At 48.8% G+C, this 18,093-nt stretch overlaps 1 protein-coding gene across 2 annotated transcripts in view; it reads right to left on the reverse strand.

The window, feature by feature from the left end:
- SEPTIN9 (septin 9) overlaps positions 1–18,093 on the reverse strand; it is a 258,753-nt gene that overhangs the window by 232,847 nt on the left and 7,813 nt on the right. The window contains exon 1 of one of the 2 annotated variants that reach the window (XM_043527816.1): positions 2,507–2,595. The exons of the other annotated variant lie outside the window; for it this stretch is intronic. The gene's annotated coding sequence lies outside the window, so the exon portion shown is untranslated. Of the gene's footprint in view, positions 1–2,506; positions 2,596–18,093 lie in introns of those variants that run through there. 2 annotated transcript variants of the gene reach the window in all.

Raw genomic sequence — 18,093 nt, forward strand, 5'->3', positions numbered from 1 at the left:
CTTTACAAACACAGAACAAACACTCGGTTCCTGCCCCAAAGAGCTTTCAGTGTCCAAACTTTGGGGTGCTCATCACCCAACCAAACCACCAAGCTTTCTGAAACTCTCCTGGCTAGAGAGATCCCTTATCTGATTTGATGGAGGGAAGAGAAATTTTAAATATGGAATCTGGTATGTCCAGAGGAGAGCAAATGGTCCCAAGACTTCCCCCTCCTGCCCTCAGCCCCATACTATTCTAGGCTCTGGCTGAGGATGAAAACTCCCATGGCAAAGCTTCGGTGCGCTCTGGCATTCTGCAGAGCTTCGTAACCCTGCGCAGCAATGTGAGGCTCAAAAACACATGCATTTTAAAAACTCTGTTTCCTGCTTTCCTCGTGCTCTCTCAGTGCAATTCAACAGATGCTTTTGGTTTTCAGCTGCAGATTTTCCCCAGTGGCCCTTCAGTGCTTTCCTGCTCTGATTTCAAACACGAAGCGCTCTCTGGCTTCTATTTTAGAGGGTTCCCCCCTCCAGTCCCCGGACTGACACTGCAGAATTGATCACCAGAAAGCTGCAGACCTAGGGGTGCTCTCAGGATGGAGTACATGATGTTGCTGCTGTTTGCCAGGCTCAGAAAGACAAATGTTGATTTTTCCCAGAGGAGGATTGAGTGTGTAAAGAAGAAAAGGCTCATAAGAGGCGTCTGTTGACTCTCCTGAGCTCCTCCTTTGTTAAGTGTATCTGTCCTTGAATTCAGGTAGGGGCCTCAAAACCAATTAACCAAACTCACTCACTCAAGTTCTCACCCTACCAAGGGGAAAAAAATAAAAGAATCAGACAAGCCCAGAAACATTCTAAAAGGATCATGCTCTTCACCCTGAAGCATCCTCGGTGTCAGTAGTTTGCACTCATGTACCCAGGGCCCACTTCACCGTAGCTTGTGTGGTTATTTACACAGTGCAGTGTGAGTGTAACACAATCAGACCACAGGGGGAGCATTTTACATTCATTTTGCACTTCTGTAAGCAGCCCCACAAGGTGCATTGGTGAATCAGGACCTCTCTTGGTTAAGTCTCCTTCGGGTTTGTGGTCTCTAGCATTCTGATCATGGGCTGGTAGGCCTAGATTCAAGCTCCAGATTTGACAGACTCCTTCAGTGGCCTTAAGCCACTCACTTGAGCCCAGATGGTGGCTGACCCCTTGGGACATTGAGCATCCAGATTGCTGTTTTACAGCTTTGGCCCCATCCCTAGTCACAGCTTGGTGTTCCATTCACTTGCAACAGTGTCCCCTAGGAATAAAGCTGCAAGGTTTGAAGAGGCAAACAGCTGATCAGCTGTTGAGGCAGTGTGGTCTGCAGAAGCAAACCCTAGACAGGGAGTCAGGAACTGCTCTGCTCTAAATATTGCTGAGCCACTGACTCACTCACTGCAATTCAATTCTTTTTGCCAGGCACCTGTCTGTAAAAGTGGGTGAATAACACTTCCCTGCTTATAGGGCAGCCCAAGGATCTATTCCTGAATGTCTGTACTCGTTACTAGCACCATAAAGCACTTGGTAGGTGTGAACTACTTATAGATAATGGCAGCGATGGCTATTATCCACAAGCAGTTTGGCAGAAGGAGGTTTATGGCTATGGATGCTAAGAAGCCTTGAATCCTGGCTGTAGGGCTTTTTCCATAAAATCTACCACAGACACAGCCAGGGCAACTCCACTGAATAAGCTAATAACATTCTTTGCATGTTTTTCCTTGAGTCTTACAGGGATTTTTATTGCTAACTGCAAGAGGACGGCAAAGCAGACTAGAAAAAAAAAACTGGGGACTAGCTTTTGAAAGGGATTTGGGTGCCTAGAGATGCAGACAGGCGCTTTTTGAATATCCAGATGCAGGGAGTCACATAGCAGGAGGTTTTTCCCCTACTCCACTTTGCCCCCCCCCTTACAGTTAATATTGAAAATCCTTGTAAGACACAAGGAAAAACACACAAAGAATGTTATTAGCTTATTAAGCAGAGCTGCCCTGGCTACGTCTGTGGCAGGTTTTATGGAAAAAGCCCTACAGCGAGGATTTGCTGTGTTTGCATTTGGTCAGTTCAGCTCCACACAGATGGACAGGGACAGAGGCACAGGCAGAGAACTGGAACACAGTGGTCTAGGCACAGAGCCATGAGGGGAGTTAGGGACTTACCTATCTGTGAGGATCTGAGCCCTAATCCCAGACCTACAAACACTCAGCAGCTGGAATTGGGCCACGGCTTTCCAAACAAGACAGCTCCCATTCAGGCATCTAACTATAGGTTCGATGTACAAAAGGACCCAGCACGCTGAGCTCTGGAAAACCTGACCCCACGGATGCTCCAATCCTGCATGGGAAGCAATGGAGGGGGAAGGGCATCCCTGAACCCACACTAAGCCATGTTAGCTTTAAATAATAGTAATAGAACAAGGAAGCAGATGTTAGGATCAAGCTATGGGGGGAGGGGGTGCTCAAAACAGGAAGGGGGAACAATTATTTAACTAAACTACCTTGCCAGTTGTGTCCTTTTAAGTTCGGCTTCCAATAGCGCCGAACAACTCTGACCTCAGTCCAGCTTATCTGACTACACCTTAGAAGCCAACTCAGTCAGCTCCCTAGATGAGGTGGGAGGAAAGCAACCCTAGAGTGGTGCCTTGAAACAGGCCCAGCTGGAGGAAATACTGCTTGATGTTACTCTATGGTTACCCTCTCCTCTCCATGGATACCAAAAGGTCACTAAGCAGCCGGCTGCTCTAATGGGCTCCTCCAGCTGCAGCTGAAGAGTGGGAATATTAGGGAAAGAATAAAACACCTGGCATCTACTTAAACAATCAAACTCTAATGCAAGGCAAAATGAACTGGCTCACAGCTCAGGTGAAAAGCATGAGTAGAGCTGCCACCTGCAAACTTAGAACATGAGTCCTTAGAACAGGATTCATCACTCATTTATTTATGAAGGGAAAGTTCATGCAAGAGGAACCAAAGCCTGTGCTGAAATACAGTGTCATACAAGTCTGCTGGGGACAGGAGAAGAAGATAGGGGGTGCCCTAATGACCCCCTAGAAAAGCCAGGTTGCATCAGCAACAATGCCATGAGCCCAAGAGATTAACATGATTTACCCAGTGGTAAGGTCAGGACTAGAACCCAGAATGCCAGTCTCCTAAGCTCCCCACCCACATGAGCCACACATCCAGCTGTACTGGCTGGTGTGGGAAAATTACCTTTTTCTCCAAAGAATTGTTGCCACATCTACACAGAGAACTGAGAACTGCCTTGTGCTGCTGTTGGTTTTGCAACAGGAAGGTCTATATAAATGCATCGAACAATGTAGTGCATTGATCCAGGCTCCAAAGGGCAAAGGCTGGAAGAGTTTAATGTATAGATTCGCCTGTGGAATGGAGGGGACCCCCAACACCCTAGGCTGCTCTTTTTCACCTCAGCTCGCACTCCATCCCCAGCAGCCCAGACAGACTGCACTCTTGTAGCTGGAGGTGGGCTCCAGCGCTGGCAACATTTATATGCTAGGAAGGACTGAGGACTGTAGCCCATAAAGGACGAGAGGCAGGTGATCTCTATGGCCTGAATCCAACATGGGTGCTGTGTTGTCTCCTTTTTAAAGACAAGCTGGACGGCAGGAGAAGGTGCAATAGTCACGCAGTCCAGGCTTACAAAGAGACAAGTTAATAGCGCCCCCATCAGAACATTTTTGGTCCCTATGGACTTGAAGATTTGAGATCACTTTCTGGAGTACTGCTGGTCTCCTTTGTCTGCACATCAGGGAGGTTAAAGGGTGATGAGAAATGAGAAGGGGTTGTGAGTCATTCTCATGCAGTTCAGGGCATGCTGACATTTATAATCCCAGACCAGCTACACAGTATGTTAAACTCGGCTGTGGCCCAGCAGGCCTTGGGCTCTTCCCTTCCCAGCTGGTTGGGACTCACAGGTGATTATGGATATCTAGTAAGTGGGACCTTGGCATTGCCAGATTCTGTGATTTAGCAAATGACCTGGCTTCTCCTGCTTTCTACCCTTTCCCATTAGAGAGGGCCCCAGAACCCCCTATCAGAGAGGGATCTTCAGGCAGTGCCACAACCTGCCATTCCAAACCTGTCTCCAGTATTGTTCTCCAGGACATGTCCACTCACAGGATGGAATCTCTCCTGCCTGGATGTAAGCACGAGGACTGGACAGGGGGCGGAGGGAGGATGCTTAAATGACTGTTTAAATTTCAAGCTTATCTCAAGCAACTGAGTTCATGGATAGAAAATGGTTCTGCTTTGTCTCAAGAGGAACTGCTGGCCCCTCTCCCTGCTAACACGTCACCACAGTCTCACGCCCTGAGCCACTGAAGAATATCCACTGGCTCGGCCCAAGTTTATGTTATCATACTGAGGTGCCAGGTCTGTGACCGTTTCAGTCTCTAGCATGGCAGTTTGCTTCATGAGCAGCTGTGCCCTGGTCCACTGATATTACAGGATGCTGGGAAGGAGGCTCAGCACCTACCCCACCAGGGATCTCTATGTTGGAGCATGCAGTCGCTTATTTTCAAAACGTCATACGGCCTGAGGTGAATTCAAGCAATAAAGCTCCTTTAACTGCCACTGTGTAAACCAGCAACCTCCTGAACAAACACAACAGAAGGATACGAAGGGCTTAACCCCAGCTGTAAACAAGTGTTCACTTTTAGGATGCAGTTTAGGGAAGAAGGATTGTCCAGGTGTTAGGACTCTACTGTAGGACTTGGGAGACCTGGGTTCAGTTTCCTGCTCCATCACAGGCTTCCTGTGTAACCTTGGGCAAGTGATTTTGCCCCTCCGTGCCTCAGTTTTCCATCTGCAAAATGGGGATAATAGCACTGCCAGCCTGCACAGGGGTGTTGTGAGATAACTATGCTCAGATACTGCGCTAATGAGGGCCAAATAAAAGCCTAAGTTATCTCAATCGTTGTTAAGGCAAGGAGATGGAAGTTAGGATACCTGGCTCTGATGCAGTGTTGCTGTGTGACCTCGATAAAGTCTCTTCACCCCTCTTTTTGGCAGCTTCCCATCTGTAAAATGGGGCTCATACCACCCTCCCCTCCCAAATGATGCCTGTAAAGGGCTTTGGGATCTTTGGATGGAAGGTGTTAGAGAAGTGGGACATATCTTTAGTTACAAAGCTCAGCCAGTGGAAGAGACAGAACTCCCTGTGTGTGGGATCTGTTTGTGATGTAGGCACTCTCTGAGATGGTGACAAACATACACCAGCGCTCCACGGGAGGAACATTAGAAGACGGCCATGTCCCTCGCCCCTGGTGGGGCAAGATAAGCCACAAGGCAGCACTGCTTTGGCTGTGTGTAACTAGAGGCCATCAGTCTCCAGCTCTCCCAGGCCTGGCTTTTTTGCCAGCAATTGACACAGTCAAAACCTGGAAAAGATTACCCAGCAAATGGCAACACCATAAGTCAGCTCACGTAAGCCCTGGGTCACTGGAAAGGCTCACAAATCTCCACAAACTCTTGGGTGAACCCAAGCACTGTGACAAACCCTCCAAACCATGGGAGTTTTCCCTGACTTTGTCCTAAATTTTTCTCACAGTCTCCACATTCAGGTACCTAGAAATTCAGGGCCTGAGCTGGCTCCCATTGAGAACAGTGGGACCCTCACTATTGATCACAATGGGAGTCTGATCAGGCCCCTTAGTAACTGTCCTTAGTGTTGTTTGTTATGGGCCTGATCTAAGGTCCATTGACGTCAGTGGGGTTTGGATCAGGTCCTAAAATAATGAAGCAGAAGGAATTTCTGTGCAGAATCTTCAGCTGGGCTGTAAGGCACTTAAGCCAGTGCTTCTCAAGCTATCTGATGTGGGGGACCGGCAATTTTTTTTTCCAATGTGCGCACAGACCGGCAGCCGCTGGCTCATGGACTGGTACTGGTCCGCGGACCACCCCTTTGAGTAGCACTGACTTAAGCCATCTGCCTGGTGGCGACTTGATCCATGACCACCTCAACAGAGCCAGGGCTGCTGAGCCTCAGGGTCAGACAGCTTCACCCTGGGGAAGTGCATGTCCCACAAGTCTATCTGCTCTCCCTGCCAGGCTGCTGCTGCTACGGACACGTCAGGGCTGAACAGAGGGGCTATTGATCCTTCACTTTGCCCCAGAGCAGCTCCGTGGGTCAGGCAGAGAAACCCAGGGCTTTTTCGCTGTTTAGTCTTCCTGACATCTCCTCAAGGCACAAATCAAAGCCAGGCTCCCCCCTGGAAAAGGGACTAACTCCCAGAAGGGGAAAATCAGCTCTGGCTGGGTGAAAAGTGATTCAAGTCAGCTGTATCATCTCAGAACAAAATTCAGCCTCCTACCCACTCATGGTTCCCTCAGCCTCACTGAAGCAACACAGCGCTGGATATCGCACTGACTCCGTGCAAAGCAGAGACTATTATAACATTTTGAATGACCTAGCTTGTGCGGTACACAATGAAGGTGGGAGGAACATGCCTTTGTAGAGTAGAGGAATAAGGTAGTATCCCTTTAAGTAGTCGGTGGGCTCCCTAGTGGCGCTCACAGTGTTCTGTGATTTAGAATCCGGCAGAACCCAGTGTACCTGAGCCTCATGTGTTTGGGTATGTTTAGGAAGTATGGTTACTTGGGATCCAACTATGCCCATGTGGTTTCTTCATATTGCCTTTTGGGTAAAGAGCAACAGACAGCAAAAGCCTTTAAAAAGTTGGAGGACCCAATGGATCAGGAAGTCTATGCAGTTGACTAGGCCTCTGACCTCCTGCTCCACCCCTTGTGTCCCCTGAAAGTAGTGAGCCGGATCTCAAAGGAGACAGGTGCCTTTTCTCTCTGGGAGGGGGATTTTGCCTTCAATGCCATTTTCCGTCTCCCTCATGTTCGTTCTTTTTATGTTTTAGGTATAAGCCCAAATGGTGGTACACAGCCTATCCCAGTAACAGGCCTGTGCACCCTGGTGCTGTCATGACCCAAACAAGGGCACTTTCAGTAAGAACCCCAAAGGTAACTGGCAGTCTGGGAAGCTTCAGTCTCCCACACACAACCTGCATTCTCTCCAACCCTCCAAAGTGCTGCAGGCCACTGAGCCTGGGGCCCATTGACCTCTTGCCACCCAGCTTCTTCAGGGCCTGGCTGGCTGGCCCACTCCGCAGCACTGACCCGGGGGAGGCCAACCTGCTTCCCTCATTTGGATTCTTCTGTGGGTTGGCAGCTTGCCTACCTGCCCCTTTCTATTACAGCAGGATCAGGAAAGCTCCTTGACTCCGGCCCCTTGTTTATAGGCCCTTATATCAACCTAGAGCTGAGCCACCCCAAACTGGGCAGCACTCAGAGGGCATCTCCTTTGGTTTTATTACCAAGCCACCCCTTTGGTGAGATTACCATGGAGTACTTTATTCCTCAAAGATGAGCAAATTCCTGCCAACTAAGGATGGGGGCCCCTGCTCAGATTCCTACCATGACACAGGCAGACTACACAGACACACAAGCAAACTCAACCTGGCGGGTTTCACACCCTCCAAGAGGTCTTCACTTAAACAGGGTCAGCCTAACCGTACATCAAGAGAAGAAAGAAAGATCTTCGGTAAAGCAACTCTCTCAGTGCCTGTGCCCTGTACAGGCCGTAGCTGAGGGTGAACTGGAGGGGAGAATGAGGTGTGAGAAAAGCCACAAATATAGGGATAGCCAAACTTACTGATTCTCTGAGCCACATACAACAGCCTTCAGAAGTTCGGAGCTGAGGCACATCTGCCAGGGCTCAGGACTTCAGCCCCTCTCCTGCTGAAGCCCTGAGCCCCAATAGGTGCGCCATCCCTGAGACCCCCCACCCCACTGGGAAGAAGCCCTGATACCTCCCTCCCTGCTGGTCAGAAGTCCCTACCTCACCACCCTGCTGCAAGGCAGAGGTCCTTAACTCCCCACCCCCCAGTCTAGTTGGGGAACGGGCATGTGGCCCACAAGCCACAGTTTGGCCATCCCGGAAACATCAACTTTCTGCTGAAGTGGTCCAGACACCAGAAGGAAGAGCCATAGCTCACTACCTCGCCGAGCACAGTGGCAGTCAGTTATGAACGTGCCATTTCTCCTCTCTTGTGACCCCTTGTTCTATTGGCTCACTTAGTGGTGATCTCATTTTGCCATACACCTGCACCAGACAGACATTTAAAAAAATAAAAATACTAATGAACCTCTTCCGCTGACTGTCCTTCAACACCTGCAGCTCTCATTTCTGATCCCAACTGCCGGGCTACAAAGAGTCAAAAACTCCACCCCAAATTAAGAAGGTAGGTAGTAAGTATACTGCCCCGAGCATGACGCTTAGATATAAAGGTGCAGAATCATTTTAACTAGTACATTTTTTTTCAGTTATGTCACAGCGTGGTTATGCCAGTGAAGCTCTATAGGCAGAGCTATGCAGTGTGCACTATTGATGGCCTGTAAAGTCAGTTACACAGATGCTGGACTTTGCTGTGAGGTCTGTTCTGAAAGTAGAAGTCATTGCCATGAAAACTTCTTTAAACAAACACACGAACGAATCCAACAAAATAGCTCCTGAGCATCGGAGTGTCCTAAAAGGCTATCACGTCTCTCACGCCCCTTCCCGCAACCGTGCCTCCCCTAAAAGCGTTGGCTGTTTTAATCCATTCTAGCCCTTGTCTCTTTAAAGACCTGCTCTGTCCTTGTTGTCTTCATGTCTTCCCCTGCGTCTTTACAAGATTTCATGCTTTCCCTGTTTCTCCTCCCAAAGCTAACCAGATTCAGCCTATAAACACGTGGAGTCCGGTTGGCTTCCGGTCCCTGGTGGTCCCTCTTCGTGAATAGCAATAGGTTGCTAGGAGAGATGTCTCCCTGTGAGTGGAGAGAACCACCAGCTGCAGAGGTTCAGCTGTGTCTCTGTGCCGGCTGGTTTGGGCTCAGGCCCATTGAATCTCAGTGGGAGCTGCTGAGTACTTCATTCGGGGGCCTAAGTGGGAGCTGGGCTCTTTGGAAACTCAGCTACTCACCTGATTGGAGTATTCTCGCCCTTTGGGAATCTGAGCCAAAGCCCCTGCCACCCCCTCTACCCAAAGCAGCAGTAATCCCCCCTGAGGATGATGGTCTTTCTTGAGCATAACCTTGCTCCTCTTCATTTCCATCAGGCATATCACTATCTCCTCTCTCTAAGCCCCCTGTTAAACAAAGCTCTGAGTCCTGTACAATGTTTCCTGTAAATAAATAATCCCACAACATGGAACCAAACTCCTCCTTCCCCCAGTTCCCTTGCATTGGCCACTCCAGCTGAGTTTCCTAGAACCCAGATGTCATCGGACCTCGCTGGGAGCCTGCAGGCTCTTTCACTTTAATGTTGTGCCTGTAGAAAAACTGGAAGGGGATGCTCTAAACATCAGTTTGGAAATACCCAGCCTGGGCTGGAATCACAAGCCCCAGTCATAGCAGCTTTGAGTAAGCCCTTCAGATTTCCAAGATGGCTAAGTTTAGTACCATACAGGGTGTCTTTTGAACGAGAACTTACAACTAAGATCCTGGCTGCTCAGCATGGCCTGACACTTTACATAAATGGCAGGGTTGTAATCTGTCACTATTGGCCAAAAGTTTCCTCTTCGCTACTCATGTGCTGCCCTCCACCCCAGAAGTGGCTGCATTTCACTGGTGCTGTGTGACCCATAGATCGTAAAGCCATTTGGTGTGGGGCGAAGGGTGCTTTATAATTGGGAAGTCAGAACCCAAGCTGTGATTACACGACTCCTGCTTCCACAGAGCTGGATTAGGCATTGATTCCACCATGAGCACTAGGAAAGGCCTTCCCAGACTCTGTGATGTCCTGTCACCAACTCTAGCCAGGATGATGAGTTACACAGCAGAAGGCAGATTCCCAGGCTGCAATGAATCCTCATCTGAAGTGTAAGCACTTCAAATGGTGTCTCGGGGCTCCTTTGTCATGATAAGGTCATCCCCGGCAAGTGTGGGAAAGCGTTGACTCACTAGTGACTGTGCTGCCTTTCTCTGACTGGACTGCTGCCTTTGGGCTCTGATTACAATACGAAAACTGCACACACATGGTGATTATATGTGCACAGGCGTCCTGGATTTCTTCCAGAGGATGCTGGAGCTGGGGAGGAAGGAAAAACCCCTAATGTTTTCTTAAAGTGGTGTTGGTGAAAGTGTCAGACCAGCAGCCACGGAGACCAAAGTCCACCTATCCAGAGAAGAGACTGGGCACAGAAGGTGGCAGCACAAGTTTTCCAACACCAATAAGCTTCAGCCTTAATATGGAGGAGTCGCCTCCAGGGATGAGAAGGGAGTTCAGTTTCCTTGGCCCAGTCAGTCTGTGGCCTGGCCAGTGGTCTGAGAGAGGTGGCTGCACTGGACGGAGACCACCCTCTCACGTCAGCCACCAAAGAGCTCCCCAAAAGAAAGAAGAGACTTTCCATTTGTACCTGCTGGGAGAAAGCTTTAGGGGGTCACTCTTTCCCTTCGCCAAAGAGGCCAAGTTTTCTCCATCTCCACAGACTCTGCCCCAGATGGGAAAGCCCTTTTGAGCTGCAAGACTAATTCTGTCTGTTGTGGTTTGCAAGGGGGCAGATAATGATCATTCAGGAAGAGCTAGTTACTGTGTTGTAGCCAATAGCTCTGCTTCCAATGAGCGACTGATGGCAAGCAATGCCCCGGCTGAGGTTCACGGAGTCCAATCCTGTTCCAGCTGAGGTCAATGGGACTTTTGCAGTTGACTTCAAGAGGAACAGGACCGGGCCTGTGTCTGTGAGCTGCAGTGCATGGAAACTCACAGCTAAGCTGGAGTTCAGGCAAGACAGGACATGCAAGAGGCAGCAGAAAGGAGCGAAGAAGAAAAGAAGTGAAGGTTTATTTGCTTCCATTTCCCTGCCTCACATTTACCCGTCTGCCATTAGCTCATCAGGGAATTATTCCCCACAGCCATATTTCCTTGTTTGACGTGATGCCTTTTGTCTGGTTCACTCAGGGCAGGCAGGGTGAAGGCAGGAACAAGGACCATGCTCCCGGAGGGGGATTACACACCCAGTCAGCCTCCTAAACAGCAATTTTTGGCTGCAGCTCTTCTTTATTTGACATCTCATTAAATTGCCTGGTGTTATGTACAAGCAGTAACTTACTGCTGGGCTGGAGTTCCCTGCTCTGTGAGCTGGTTCCTGAGAGGTATCAGGATGTCATGTTAGCTACGGCAGAACTTTTCCACTAGCTGGAAGAGAAAGCGATGCTATAATAGCATGCCCGGCCAATAACATAGCAGCTGATGTACCATGAGCTGCCAGTACTATCTCATACCATGCCAACAAAGCATACCAGTGCTATAGCGGACTGTCCTAGCAATGCTACATCCACCCACCATGCTGATGCCCTGGAAGCCATGCCAACATCATAGCCACATGGCACACTGATGTGATAGCAGCATATTCTGCCAACATCACTGTAATACATATTGGCACCAGTATGGCAGCCAATTGGTTCCACTGAAGCAGTCCACCCACACTAGAGTCTTTGCGGAAGGAAACCTGGGGCCTTGGAAGGATGCCTAATGGGGTATCACGGGTGAAGCACTCCTTGCCAGACTGATGCCCCCTCCTGGTCGTGCTGGGGATTAGCTCAAGGCCAACGCCCATGTCCACAGTCGGAACACTGGCACCGTCTCTGCTCCTCTCTCAGCTCCCAGGACCACAGCATCCTCTTCTCTACTGAGCCCTCTGGCTAGGTTGTCGTCTGTGTTTCCCCCTTCCAGGGGTAGGTATCTCTGTCCATCAGTCCAGCCATTTCCCTAGTGGTGAGTCGGGGGGACCCAGATCCACCCATTACTCTAGGCACAAACCCAGGACCCCTGTAAATAGCAACCTCTTGCTGCTCCTCTGTAAATGCAGCTCTATTCCCCTGAGCCACTTCCCCATGGCCCCAGCACCTTCTTCACCCCCACCTCAGGGCACTTCACTGCTCAGTCCCAGGAGCCAGCCAGAGCTCAGTCCAAGGTGCTTACAACTCTCTCAGCCCTCCAGGGTCACAGTCCTCACTCCCTGGGCTCCCAACAGGAACTTGAACTACCCTTTCCGGTAGCTCACTTTTATATGGACCTGCTATGGGCCCTGATTGGCTGTTCCTCACAGCCCTGTCCTATCGGCTGCTCCCCACGCAGCCTCCCTATGGCCCTATTAATCCTTTCTCTGCCAGCGTGGGGTGGATGCCCCATCACCTGGGGCTAAGACAAACAATACAGCAGCACGCTTTAGTAATGTTTTTGGAGCATACCATGCTAGTGCCCTAGCAATATACAATGCCAGTGTCACAGCAGCGTCTCATGACATACCCGCGACTGAGAAGAATGTGGGTCTCCCTGAAAATGTGCAGGGATCAGAGTGGGCCATCTGGTCAGACATTGCTTAGTGTTTTGAGATAGGCTGGGAAGGTCGCTGACTTTAATGCTAAGAGGTAACAGACACAGGCTGGAAATGGGATGCTGGGAAGCGCATCTGTTCTGCTTTTCCCAGCGTTTTTTAAATTTGAATTTTAATAGTGTTTAAAATTTGAATCGCGTATTGAAAAGCTAGCTGGAGAGGTAGCATAGGCTCATGGCGAAGGCACTGTGCTGGGACTCAGGGGATGTGAATCTATTCTTGGCTTTGCCACTGTCCTGCTGTGCACCCTTGGGCAAGTCACTTTCCAGCTCTGTGCCTCACTTTCCCATCCTACCCGTTTCTGTCTTGTCTATTTACTTTGAAAGTGCTTTGGGACAGGGATTGCCTTTTGCTATGTGTTTGTGCAGGCTCTAGCGCAAGCGGGCCCTGATCTCGGTTGGAGCTGCTAGGTGCAATTGTAGGACAAATTACAAACACCACTGCTGAAAGCAATGGCAGTGCCAACGGGCCGAGCCGGGGGAGCCGCGGGAGGGGAAGTGAGTCATGCAGGAAGTTCAGAGGTGTGCTTTTCAGTCTGCCGGCTCCAGTGGTGAAAGTCGTTGCCAGGCAGCATGTGTAAACATGACAGGGCAGCGTAGCTTTTGTTTACTGGCTGGAAAATGTGACTGTGTGGCACAGGCTAATCAGCTGCCTGAAACAATGGGCGAGTGTTTTCCTTGTGAGAACTGGATCCTATTCGTTTTCTCTTTTGTGTCTGGGTTTGGGGCAGGTATGGAGAGCGATTGACCTTTCAGATTACAAACTTTCTCACAGATGTAAATTATGGCCCCTCTTAGCCCACGTGACTCACCAAACCAAGCCACAGAATTTGTTTCCAGTGCCCCGAAGATAAAGTACAAAGCTCCTTGTCTGTGCAACAACTATCAGCAGCTCCTAGATTAAGGGAAGATAAACTCCTGACATCCCCCTGGCTTTTCCCCCTCCTATAATTTCATAAAACTGACTCATTTCCAAGCAAGTTTAAAGTGTTTCAATACCCTCCTTCATCATTAGCCATGTCATCAGAGGGCTGGAACAGAGAAGGTTTAGATTGTAAGCCTTTTTTGGGAGGGGGGCTGTCTCTTACTGTGAATTTGTACGGCAACGAACACAATGGGGCCCTGATCGGTGCATCACCACACTCATGTAGATAACAAATAATATCATAATAGACAGGAGGAAAGCTCTGACTTCTCCCAGCACTGGGGAATTTCAAGGATTGTCCATGTAACAGTCCAGGACATTTTTTCCCCTGAAGAAGGGTATCATGTCTTTGAGGAGGCTACCCTCTGCTCCTCCCCCTAGTGGGAGGAGCCCAGCCTTGGGGACTCTGCAAATGAACAAGCAACAAGTCAATATTGGGGAAGGCTGTTGGATGCATGTGGGTTGACCCTTCAGCCTTGCAAAGGGAATGAGGCACCGTCAGGAGATGGGACCAAACAAGGGCAGGAACTGCATGTATGTGACACTGAAAGGCCATGAGAAAGGCCCAATGTATGTGGGTCATGCTTGTGGGATGGATTCTACAGGCAAATTCTGTCCCTAGTTACCTCCATGCATCCCCAGTGAGTGTAGTAGGGTAGCATGGGCAGAATTAGGGGCTTGTATAATTTCTGGGCCGCTTTAAGGCAGGATCGATGGTATATGAGTAGATGGAGTTCAGGTCCTTGGGCAATGTAAACACAGCGGATTTTATTATCAGGAGAAAGACTCCCAGATTAGGAGCTGCATGAAGCAATTGGCACCACCGGCAAAGCAGTATGCGTGGCACTGCCAACCCCCAGTGTTCAGAAACCAGGAGTCAGGCTCCAAAACGATCAGGAGACTGGCTTAAAATCATGAGATTTTTACAGTCTAATACATCTGGGGTCTCTGGCAAGGGGTGGCTCAGCACTTCCTGTGTGTCGCGCATGGCGAACGGCTGCCCTTGGGTGATTGGAAAGTGTCCGTTTCTGCAGACAGAAATTTACAATGCCCAGCGCAGAGCCCTGAAACAATTCCCAGCCGGTTCCAGGGCCAGGTTTCACCTGCTCAGGAGCTGGCTTGCCGTGGGGCTGAGTGCTCCCCAAAGGCTTGATCCAGAGGCCCCTGCAATCGCTAGGAGTCACTCCACTGACTTCAATGAGCCCTCAACCAGCTCAGCAGCTGCTTTTCTCCCCACATTCCCCCAGGAGGAGGTGAGAGCAGGGGGGTGCCTTGCTCCGTTTGTTTATGAGCTATGCTAGGCGTTCTGGCCTCACTGACTGGCTCCAGGGCTCGGCCTGGAAAGCCTAGCTCTGGGGGGAACGATTTGTGGTGTCATTTATGTGAGTTTTAATTAAAACAACCCGATAGAGAAACTTCTGTATGTAATACAAACAATGAAAGGCAAAAAATCACGCTATGAACCCCGTGCCGAGTTGCTCCTCCCCTGGCAGTTTAGCTAGTCAGGGCAGGCATTGGGCATGTTGCCAGGGAGATGATTATGCCACCATTGTTTCCTCAGGCTGGGAGGACTTGGGATGAAATCCTGGATCCATTGAGGTTCATGGGAGCTTTGCCATTGAATTCAGAGGGGTCAGGATTTCAAACTTGATGGCCAGCAGGGACCTTAGACTCCCAGGAATGCCCCATGCACAGATGGGAGGCCAGACTGTCAGCTTCCCCTCCCGCAACCCTTATCGGTTTGCAAACTCCATGGCATTGTTTATGGGTGCTCCGCATTGGCCTAACTCTGCAACAGGAAGCACAGCTTGTGTATTTCTAAAGTCCCATGCCCAAAAATTACACCAGTGTCTGCAGCACCTGTTTGCAACCCTACAATAACAAACTAGGGCACAAAGATATGCATTTAGAGCGTAAACTCTTTGGGGGCAAGGGCAGCCTTTTTTCCCCTGTGTTTGTTCAGTGCCTAGCACAATGGGGGCCTGGTCCAGGAATGCAACAGCAACACAAATAATGGAAATAACAACTTGATATGAACATGGCTCAACACAACCCTGCAGTGAAAAGCCACGGTGGGAAACCCCAGCAACTCACAAGCAACCCTACAATAATAAACGAGTGCTCATGAAAAGCCATGTTAATTGTAAGAGGGCTCCACGTGGGTAGATGTCCCGGTGGCAGATCCTTTTTCAGGATCAGGATCTAACTGAGGCAAAGAATAACTCCAATCGGATCTGTTTTCTTAGTTGCTCAGATACCACAGTGATAAATATAGTGAAGATACTAGATAGACAGAGAGATAATGCAGACAGATTAAATAGCTCAGAAAAGGGATTCTCTGAGAATGCCTTAGCGCAGAATATCCAGGGTACGCAATTATCTGGGTCAGGTTGACTGAGCATCCAATGGTGCAACTGGTTAAGGGCATCGTTCCTGAGAAATAATGGGGTAGCCTTTAATGAGCTTGAATGCACGTCACAGTGGCAGGCAGAGCTGTTCCTGACAGAAATGATGGGTGGAAACAATGCCACCAGTTTGTTAATCTGCCCTGGCAGCGATGTAGTTTGCACTGAATTCTGTTTTCATACACTCGCTTATTGCAGCTAAAGACTGAGGTCTGACCGCGCATGGTCATTAAAGATCCCATTTTCCAGGCTTTATACAGGCAAACTGTCTGCTGGGTCAATGGGTAAAGGAGAGAAGAACTGAGCTGTCAAGAGCCCCATGACACTTGCCCTGGGGGGAGGAACATTAATTTCAGAGGCCTGGCCAAATTCCGTTCTGCGCCTCTAAAATCCCCATCTAATCTCAATTGGAAACAATCTCTCTCGCTTGCAGCCTCGGCGGCTGTGTGGTGTTGCTGTGCACCGGTAAACAGTTAGCACCATCCCTCTGTATAATGACAGGTTTCAGAGTAACAGCCGTGTTAGTCTGTATTCGCAAAAAGAAAAGGAGTACTTGTGGCACCTTAGAGACTAACCAATTTATTCTGAGCATAAGCTTTCGTGAGCTACAGCTCACTTCATCGGATGCATACTGTGGAAACTGCAGAAGACATTATATACACAGAGACCATGAAACAATACCTCCTCCCACCCCACTCTCCTGCTGGTAATAGCTTATCTAAAGTGATCACTCTCCTTACAATGTGTATGATAATCAAGTTGGGCCATTTCCAGCACAAATCCAGGTTTTCTCACCCTCCGCCCCCTCACACACAAACTCACTCTCCTGCTGGTAATAGCCCATCCAAAGTGACCACTCTCTTTACAATGTGTATGATAATCAAGTTGGGCCATTTCCAGCACAAATCCAGGTTTTCTCACCCCCCCCCCTTTTTCCAAAAACCACACACACAAACTCACTCTCCTGCTGGTAATAGCTTATCCAAAGTGACCACTCTCCTTACAATGTGTACGAAAATCAAGGTGGGCCATTTCCAGCACAAATCCAGGTTTTCTCACCCCCCCCCCCAAAAACACACACACACACACACACAAACTCACTCTCCTGCTGGACAAGCTATTACCAGTGGTGCTTAATGACTTCTTTGTTTCGGTTTTCACCAAGAAGGTTGGTGGCGATTGGACGTCTAACATAGTGAATGCCAGTGAAAATGAGGTAGGATGAGAGTCTAAAATAGGGAAAGAACAAGTCAAAAATTACTTAGACAAGTTAGATGTCTTCAAATCACCAGGGCCTGATGAACTGCATCCTAGAATACTCAAGAAGCTGACTGAGGAGATATCTGAGCCATTAGCAATTATCTTTGAAAAGTCATGGAGGAGATGGGAAACATTCCAGAAGACTGAAAAAGGGCAAATACAGTGCCCATCTATAAAAAGGGAAATAAGGACAACCCCGGAAATTACAGAATTACAGCCCAGAAGGAATTACAGACCAGTAATTCTGTACCCGGAAAGATAATGGAGCAAATAATGAAGCAATAAATTTGAAAACACCTAGAAGATAATAAGGTGATAAATAACAGTCACATGGATTTGTCAAGAACAAATCGTGTCAAACCAACCTGATAGCTTTCTTTGACAGGGTAACAAGCCTTGTGGATGGGGGAAAGCGGTAGATGTGGTATATCTTGACTTTAGTAAGGCTTTTGATACTATCTGCATGACCTTCTCATAAACAAACTAGGGAAATACAACCTAGGTGGAGCTACTATAAGGTGGGTGCATAACTGGTTGGAAAATCATTCCCAGAGAGTAGTTATCAGTGGTTCACAGTCATGCTGGAAGGGCATAAGGAGTGGGGTCCCACAGGGATCGATTCATCAATTATTTAGATAATGGCATAGAGACTACACTTATAAAGTCTGCAGACAATACCAAGCTGGGAGGGGTTGCAAGTGCTTTGGAGGATAGGATTAAAGTTCAAAATGATCTGGACAACTGGAGACATGGTCTGAAGTAAATAGGATCAAATTCAATAAGGACAAATGCAAAGTACTCCACTTAGGAAGGAACAATCAGTTGCACACGTACAAAATGGGAAATGACTGCCTAGGAAGGAGTACTGCGGAAAGGGATCTGGGGGTCATAGTGGACCACAAGCTAAATATGAGTCACTGGTGTAACGCTGTTCCAAAAAAAGCAAACATCATTCTGGGATGTATTAGCGGGAGTATTGTAAGCAAGACACGAGAAGTAATTCTTCCGCTTTACTATGGGCTGATTAGGCCTCAACTGGAGTATTGTGTCCAGTTCTCTGCGCCACATTTCAGGAAAGATGTGAACAAATTGGAG

Source organism: Chelonia mydas, chromosome 14 (assembly GCF_015237465.2).
Source record: "Chelonia mydas isolate rCheMyd1 chromosome 14, rCheMyd1.pri.v2, whole genome shotgun sequence".
Lineage (NCBI taxonomy): Eukaryota > Metazoa > Chordata > Testudines > Cheloniidae > Chelonia > Chelonia mydas.